Here is a 7,116-nt window from a genome sequence, read left to right as displayed (position 1 = left end):
CTTTCGTCCCCTGGTCTACTAGTCCTCGGACTTACATTCGTCTGTCCCCTGGTCTATTTCCTCCCCTCCACCCACATCTTACGTTTTTTGGTTTGCCTGCCCCCCACCCCCACAATCCCAAACCCACTCCAGGAGACATTTCCCGTATTCTCAAACCCAAAGCTTGACAGGTATGGGGCAAGGTGAGAGTTCATCTGCTAAACTCACTGAAGATGAACACAAAACTAAAAGCTGGATTTTAGACATTTTTTATAAGCATATTTGTGAACCTGGCTTTTTATTATTAACTTAAATATAATTTCAGATTTTTGTATAACTTTTCTTCAAGTTAACTTAGAAAGTGAGCTATTATTGTTACAGATTAATTTTCTAAACTACAACAAAGTTAGGGAAGCTCAAATATGAAAAATTGGACTGATATTGATATCCGATAGTAACACTGGTGTTATGGAAGATTTACCAATATTTTATTTTGTAATTTTTTTATCCAATTACTCGATTAATCGTAAGAATAATCGACAGATTACTTGACTACTAAAATATTCGTTTACAACAGCCCTACTTCTCAATGTTTGGCATTGTCTAGCAAAATGTTTTTATGTCAGGCTACATAGCTGCTACATGGATGAGCTACTTTAAGCTATAGTTGGGCATATGCTGTTTGCTGCTGAGCATAATAATTTTGTGGGTAAAACAAACATTATTTTTACATCAACCTCTAAGTTATGTGTAACTTCTGTTAAAATCATTTGAAGGCACAGAATCAGTCCCGTGCCAATCCACATTGCAAGGCAGAAAGACTCACCTGGTATAAATAAATTTTTTAGTAATTGGAGTAACTCTTGAGAAATTTATTTAATTAAAGAATGTCATGCATTCGACAGACCGGCCGTAGGGCTGTACCGATTGCAGTTTTCTAGCCAATTACTGATCTTTAAAAAGCCTGACTTGCCGATTTTGATTTTGGGCGATGCCAATTTTTTTTGTCTGAAATTTCACTAAATATAGCAAGAAAGTCACTGAATTGGCAAAAGTAGGGTGAATATTCTTAACTGCAAATGTGCCTACCTGACCTGGTGGGCCGGTCTGTCTGTCACACCTCTCACTGTAGAGCAGAAGAGGACATAGACTGATTTTTAAACCTTTCCTGATGAAGATAAGATTACATGGGCTTCAAATGTAAATATCAGCAGATTACGATCCCCCAAAATTAAGAAAATCAGCGCCCAGAAATCAACTGGTCGATAAATCAGTTGGCCAGTAAATGTATCCTATATTATATATGTGTGGAATTTCATTTGTATATTCAATACCCGTTATGTAAACAGCACTGCTAGAGATGCAATAAGTTTATAGCAGGTGTGTGAATGATCTAATGATCAGACTGCTGATTGCAGCCAGTCCATATTGTTAGCAAAACTAGAGGGTCCCAAAACCAAATTTCACTTAGGGCCCCATGGAGGCTCGGGCCGGCCCTGACACAGATTCTTCATTGGACATGAAATGTAACAAAACATCTAACTTTTTTAAAATGAGTGTCAAAAATTATAAAGTATTTTATAGAAAAACTGGTGAAAATGTTTTAGTCCTGGTATTTTAGGCACTACTTTATGGAATGGTACAAAGGCAGTTTTTTTGTGGATTAATACTGTATATATAAATGCATACAGCCTCGATCTTTTTGGTTGACAAAACTCCTAACATATCAAATATGACAAAAATATGTCAAAATGTAAACATTTTTTTAGTTTAAAAAAAAATCCTTCAATGTGTTTTTTTAATTTGTACTTTTTCCATTCCCTCTTATATTCAGGTTTAAATGGTAAATTATTATTTCATACATTTACATAGCAAAAAATAAAAATACTGACATTTTTAGCACTGGATGAACTTAATAAAGCCATTTTTTTAAATGAGCTAAATCTGACTAAAATGTTATTTTAATTTGAGATGAATTTCCCAGTTTCCAGGATTTTTTGTGACTGTCTTGTCTTTGTCACCATCATATTGACTGTTAAACATCTTCATGGGTCATAAATCAAAGGGTAAACTGCAGCCGTCTCATTCAGGTGCAAAAATGGTAAAAAAATTCTGCTTTTGAAACAGATTGTGTGCATGGAAATGCACGATTGCTAGGGAGAAGCTTAAAACAAACACGTCTCTGGGGTAAACCAATCTGTAATCACTGTTTACTCAAAGCCTTATCTCAGTTCCTGCTGGTTTTTGGGTGATGTCATCGGCCGAAATAGAAGGCCCTCCTTTGTTTTGCTCCAAAGGAGGGCAAAATTCTTTGGTGATTGCTTGTTTTCCAAAAAAGTCTATGTTTAGAGCGAGATCCTGATCTAGTGAACATCATATTTGGCCATTAATAAAGAGCAAATTTCTGTTGGTCCTTCACTGGAGTAGAGCTTTGACATAAAACAGCACGTTTTGGTTAAAACATTGTAATGTGTTTGGTGTTTTTCACTGAGCGCAGACATGAAGTGGCTAACAGATGATGTAATATCTGCACATCTGCGGTAATGGACTGAACTTGTATAGCTCTTTTTCCAATCATTTTGACCACTCAAAGCGCTTTACACTAGAGTCACATTCACCCATTCGTACTCACCAACACTCACACCAATACGCAGATCGGTAGGCAATTTGGGGTTAAGTGCATACCGATCTGCAGTTAACCACATGCCCCAAGGGCACATCAACACGTGGCAGGAGGAAGCTGGAATCAAACCTACAACCTTCCAATCACAAGACGACTACTCTTCCCTGAGAGCCACAGTTGCCCCACAGCTGGTATAAGTGGACCACCACCATGCAGAGGGTCTGAAGAAACCAAACTACCTATTGCTTTTCATGCTGTCCATGGCAGCTTTTAGCAGATTCAACCGCCACAGCATTTTTAGATTGAAAAAGTCCAGCTTGGTTTTCCAGCAGAATGATATGAATGATACCAGGAATGTTTTTGGCAATCCATTGTAGAGATAAACACACACACTCACACACACACCTCATGTTTTGACCTGTCAGAGGAAACCGAAGCACCCAGAGAACATGCCAACTCCAGGCTGGGATTTGAACCCAGGACCTACTTGCTGCTAGGCAACAGTGCAACAACTCTGAAGCCTACATGACAAGCTCCATGCATGACAATGTTAGCAGGTTTTCTATGTGTTTACCAGTAATATCTGAACTAGTCATCTTTGCAGCAGAAGCATAGAGATTAGCGGTTCTCAACGTGGGCGGTACCGCCCCCCAGGGGACGTTCTGAGGACGGCAGGGGGCGCTGGCGGACATTTTTACAAAAGGGGGGCGCTGGAATGCCTTTGGGGGGCGTTTAGTCAAAGGTAAACTTTACACCTTAAATGCACAGCAATGCCAGTTTAGACTTTGAGCAACTTGGTAAAACTGTCTTGTGTAACATTAAACCATGCTTGGCTGCAACTGTATCAATGGCAGCTCTTCTTCTATTCAGTGTTTGCTAGCTTCTGTTAGCTTCTTGGCGCAGCTCCGTTCTCCTGCTACTGGTAGCTAAAATCACGACACCCTCACTTTGTATCCCTCTGAAAAATGAACCCATTTAAATACAGAAATAAAGAAATCCCTCCACGGGTGATACCACGATAGAGAGCGTTCATTTTATAGCTTTAACACCAGTGCTGTAAGTGGTCCGGTATGAAACGGGGGTAATAGAACAACACAGCACTTTTAAATTTCAATAATCAGAATGCAGAAATTGTTTCCGTTGTTTTAAAAGGTTTATGTCAGTCTGCCTTTTCCCCATCGATACGCCTTGCACCTTAGGGGCTTAAAAAAAAAAAGATGCGCATATTACGCAAAACTCTGAAACAGGAAAAGCGGGACATAAAACGGAGCGACGAACTAGATGTGAATTATGGCATAAAAACAGAGAATCCGATGCTGAACAGTGAAAAATCAACACATGATGTGAAACATGACGATTAGGCGGCGCAGCAGGTGATGAGTGAAAATTAATGAGCGTCAATAAACGATCAAATAAATCTAGCAACAGGAAAGAAACTAAAATGGACATAGCAATAAACCCAAAGAGAATAATACTAATCAAAGGAAACTAAATGGAAATTAATGAAGAACAAAATGCAAGAATAAACGTAGAAACTAAAGTAAATACAGAGGTATTTTTTTCCACTCTGATTGGCTGCTGTTAGATCTACCAATTTTAAGTTGAATGTTCATTGCATTTTTCTTAGACTCCTGTGAAAATAATTTCTATTCCCATGACTTTTTGGTTCTCTGGGAAATTATTTTTGATGATAAATACAGAAACAAGCATACAAATCAAAACATCTACAATAGTGATAGTAATATTAATGATAAAATAACAGTCAGTGCAAAGTAGCCTGCAAATTCTTTGGTAGGGGGCGATGAGGGACCTGGATAAAGGTTGGGGGGGGCGCTGGGCCAAAAAAGGTTGAGAAACACTGATATAGATAATACCAGGAATATTTTTGTTTTGTTCAGTCATTTTTCTCCCTTAACTATCACACCTTCCATTCATAAAGAAGAATGTTTTCTTAGATAAATATTTGGTTCTTAAATTTAACCATAAAAACATATTTTATCTAAAGAAGCTATTTACAAGCATCTGTAAGTTTTGGAGCTCCAGACTTTTTTATTTTTTTGGCTCTCTAATCGGAAAGGTCGTTGAATCTGGACTAGAACACGCACTGAGCAGCTGATCTGGATTTTAAGCAGAGCAGAGTTCCTCTCATATTTAAAGCATATTAGCATGGAGGAATACATAGCATAGCACCATGCCTTTACCACCCACTCTGCAGCTGCTCCAGCTCCCTTGAAGGAATCTTTGACAACCACCCTGGGTTTTAAATGTATCATGAAAAAGTTATTTGCACGGAGCGATTTGGTGAGTTTGTGGGCTGCACTGGATTGTTTCTGGCTTTGTTGAAAATATCAAGTTTTCCCTTCCCCCCCTAAATGTGTGCTTAGCAAACATTAAATCCTATTAGAGAGGGGAAGGAGCATCCAGGCGGGAGCAGGAGCAGGCTTCCTCTCTAAAGGACTTCTGAGGCTGGAAACTGTGGTTCAGCCAGCAGCTTGGATATCCCGCATATCCGCCCCTCGCCACAGCTCCTTAGGTCATATGACCTAATATATATGTTCAGGTCTGTCTCGGTTATAGAGAACGGCTAATGATTGATGCTGTGCAGCAGCTACGTTTAAAGGCCGAGCACATGAAGGATCTGCCTCCAGAGTGCAATCAAAATATTATGTCCTACTTTTCATTAAATGGAGGAACATTTTTACTGAAATACAAACACTTCCTTGTTAGCGACAAGTGTCGCTAACAAATACAAAATGCGTCAAAAATACCAAATAAACATAAAATTAAGAACTATTAAATTAGTTTTGTGCAAAATTCCTTCAAAAATTACAGTAATTAGTAAATGAAATTGACATGAATTAGACCAGTGACATATAGTCTTTATATTGTCTAAGTATTTCTGAAATAATTTTATTTTTTCCATAAAAATATGAAATGCATTGGAATAAATGTAATGTAGTTTTAAAACTGAAAAAATGTGATGAAGGTAGTCATTTTTTTCTTATATAAAAAAACACAAAAATATATCTGCTTAAAAGTTTTAGTTATTATAATTACATAACCTCAAATGTCTATCATGATACAAAAAAGACAAAAACTAGGCAAATGTCCTTATTAGATTTTTTATGAAAACTTTCATATAAAGCATGAATTTTTTCAAAGTGAATTTAAATGTCAAACTTCTGGTTACACAATTAAAAACTCAAACTTTCATTTACAATACGCTAACAAAATATTACTTTTTATATGCATTTTTAAAATACGTTTGGTCAAAAAATTGTTGAGGAAACAAAAACACGCAGCATTATTTTTCATCTGAATAGGTAGATATTCAAAAAAATTTAAAGGGAGTTTAAAAATGTTTCACAGCAAAATGCAAAATCTTTAGTCGTTTTCTCTCATTTTGACATTTCTGTGACTCCAAACTGCTGTTAGTTTTTTAACTTTTTCAATCTGATTAGCAGCTGAACATAAAATATGCCAAACAAGCCTTTTTACTTGGATCAACAGATCTCTGATATGACAAGGTATTTAAAGCAAAATTCAGGTTTTTAGTTTCTTTCTGTGCGTCTGTGAAAGTCAGTTTGATTTTTGCATTTATAGAAATGCTGCCTATTTGTAAAATTTACAACCTATACTTTACCATTCCACATTTAGTTAAAATATGACGTCAAACTACACATAAACATCCTCCTGATATCCATATTTACACCCAAAAAACTATTTAAAAAAAAAGACTTTCTCCTGAAACAACACAAAACTACAAGTACATTTACAGGAAGGTACCTAACTTCCTATTATCAGCTTGTTTAGAAAAGTTCATTTTTAATCTTGAATATAAATGACAGCATTCATTGTGCCTACCTGCTCTCCCAGCTTTACTGCTATGACTTTATTATCTCGCAGTAAAACAGCCGACCCCTCAGCTCTGTCTACAGCTCTCACTCTGAGTAGCTGTAATGTAGGCATTCCTACAGTTAGACCAAACAATATGTGCTCCCTGCCCGCGGACCATTACATCATCAGCATGTCCTTATATGGGACTTTGCATTGCAAGAGCTCACAAGAACGGGGTGTGCTGGTGTGTGAGTGAGAGCAGCTTTTAAGCTGAGGAGGTGAGCTGTGATGTGTGAAGTGTGGGCTCCGGAGGCAGAGCAGGAGGTGAAGAGAGAGGAGAGAGTTTGGGTTTCAGTGTTTCCTTCTGGCTCCCGTCAAATTCAGACATTTATGGAGCTAAAAGAGAGAGGAAATTACAAGAATCATTTTGTAAAGTTAAGAAAAGTCTTGGATAGTGGGTAGTTGAAAGCGGTGTTCTTATATGTGAGGTTTAAAGAGTTTTACTGATTAGGTTTTTGGGGAATCTTGATGCTGTACACAAGCTCGTCTGCATTTTGCAGTCTGTGATGACTGTGATACTCTCCTTGGGCTGCCACCTTATTGTGGTGGAGGGGTTTGAGTGTCCCAATGATCCTAGGAGCTATGCTGTCTGGGGCTTTATGCCCCTGGTAGGGTCA

At 37.7% G+C, this 7,116-nt stretch overlaps 1 protein-coding gene across 7 annotated transcripts in view; it reads right to left on the bottom strand.

Annotated features, from left to right (window-relative positions):
* The window catches only part of filip1l (filamin A interacting protein 1-like), a 156,259-nt gene that overhangs the window by 24,292 nt on the left and 124,851 nt on the right, over nt 1-7,116 (bottom strand). The window contains exon 1 of one of the 7 annotated variants that reach the window (XM_008430887.2): nt 6,467-6,571. The exons of the other annotated variants lie outside the window; for them this stretch is intronic. The gene's annotated coding sequence lies outside the window, so the exon portion shown is untranslated. Of the gene's footprint in view, nt 1-6,466; nt 6,572-7,116 lie in introns of those variants that run through there. 7 annotated transcript variants of the gene reach the window in all.

Source organism: Poecilia reticulata, linkage group LG2 (assembly GCF_000633615.1).
Source record: "Poecilia reticulata strain Guanapo linkage group LG2, Guppy_female_1.0+MT, whole genome shotgun sequence".
NCBI classification, from domain to species: Eukaryota; Metazoa; Chordata; class Actinopteri; order Cyprinodontiformes; family Poeciliidae; genus Poecilia; species Poecilia reticulata.
The sequence above is the reverse complement of the archived record's forward strand: the minus strand, read 5'-3'. Positions and strand labels throughout refer to the sequence as shown.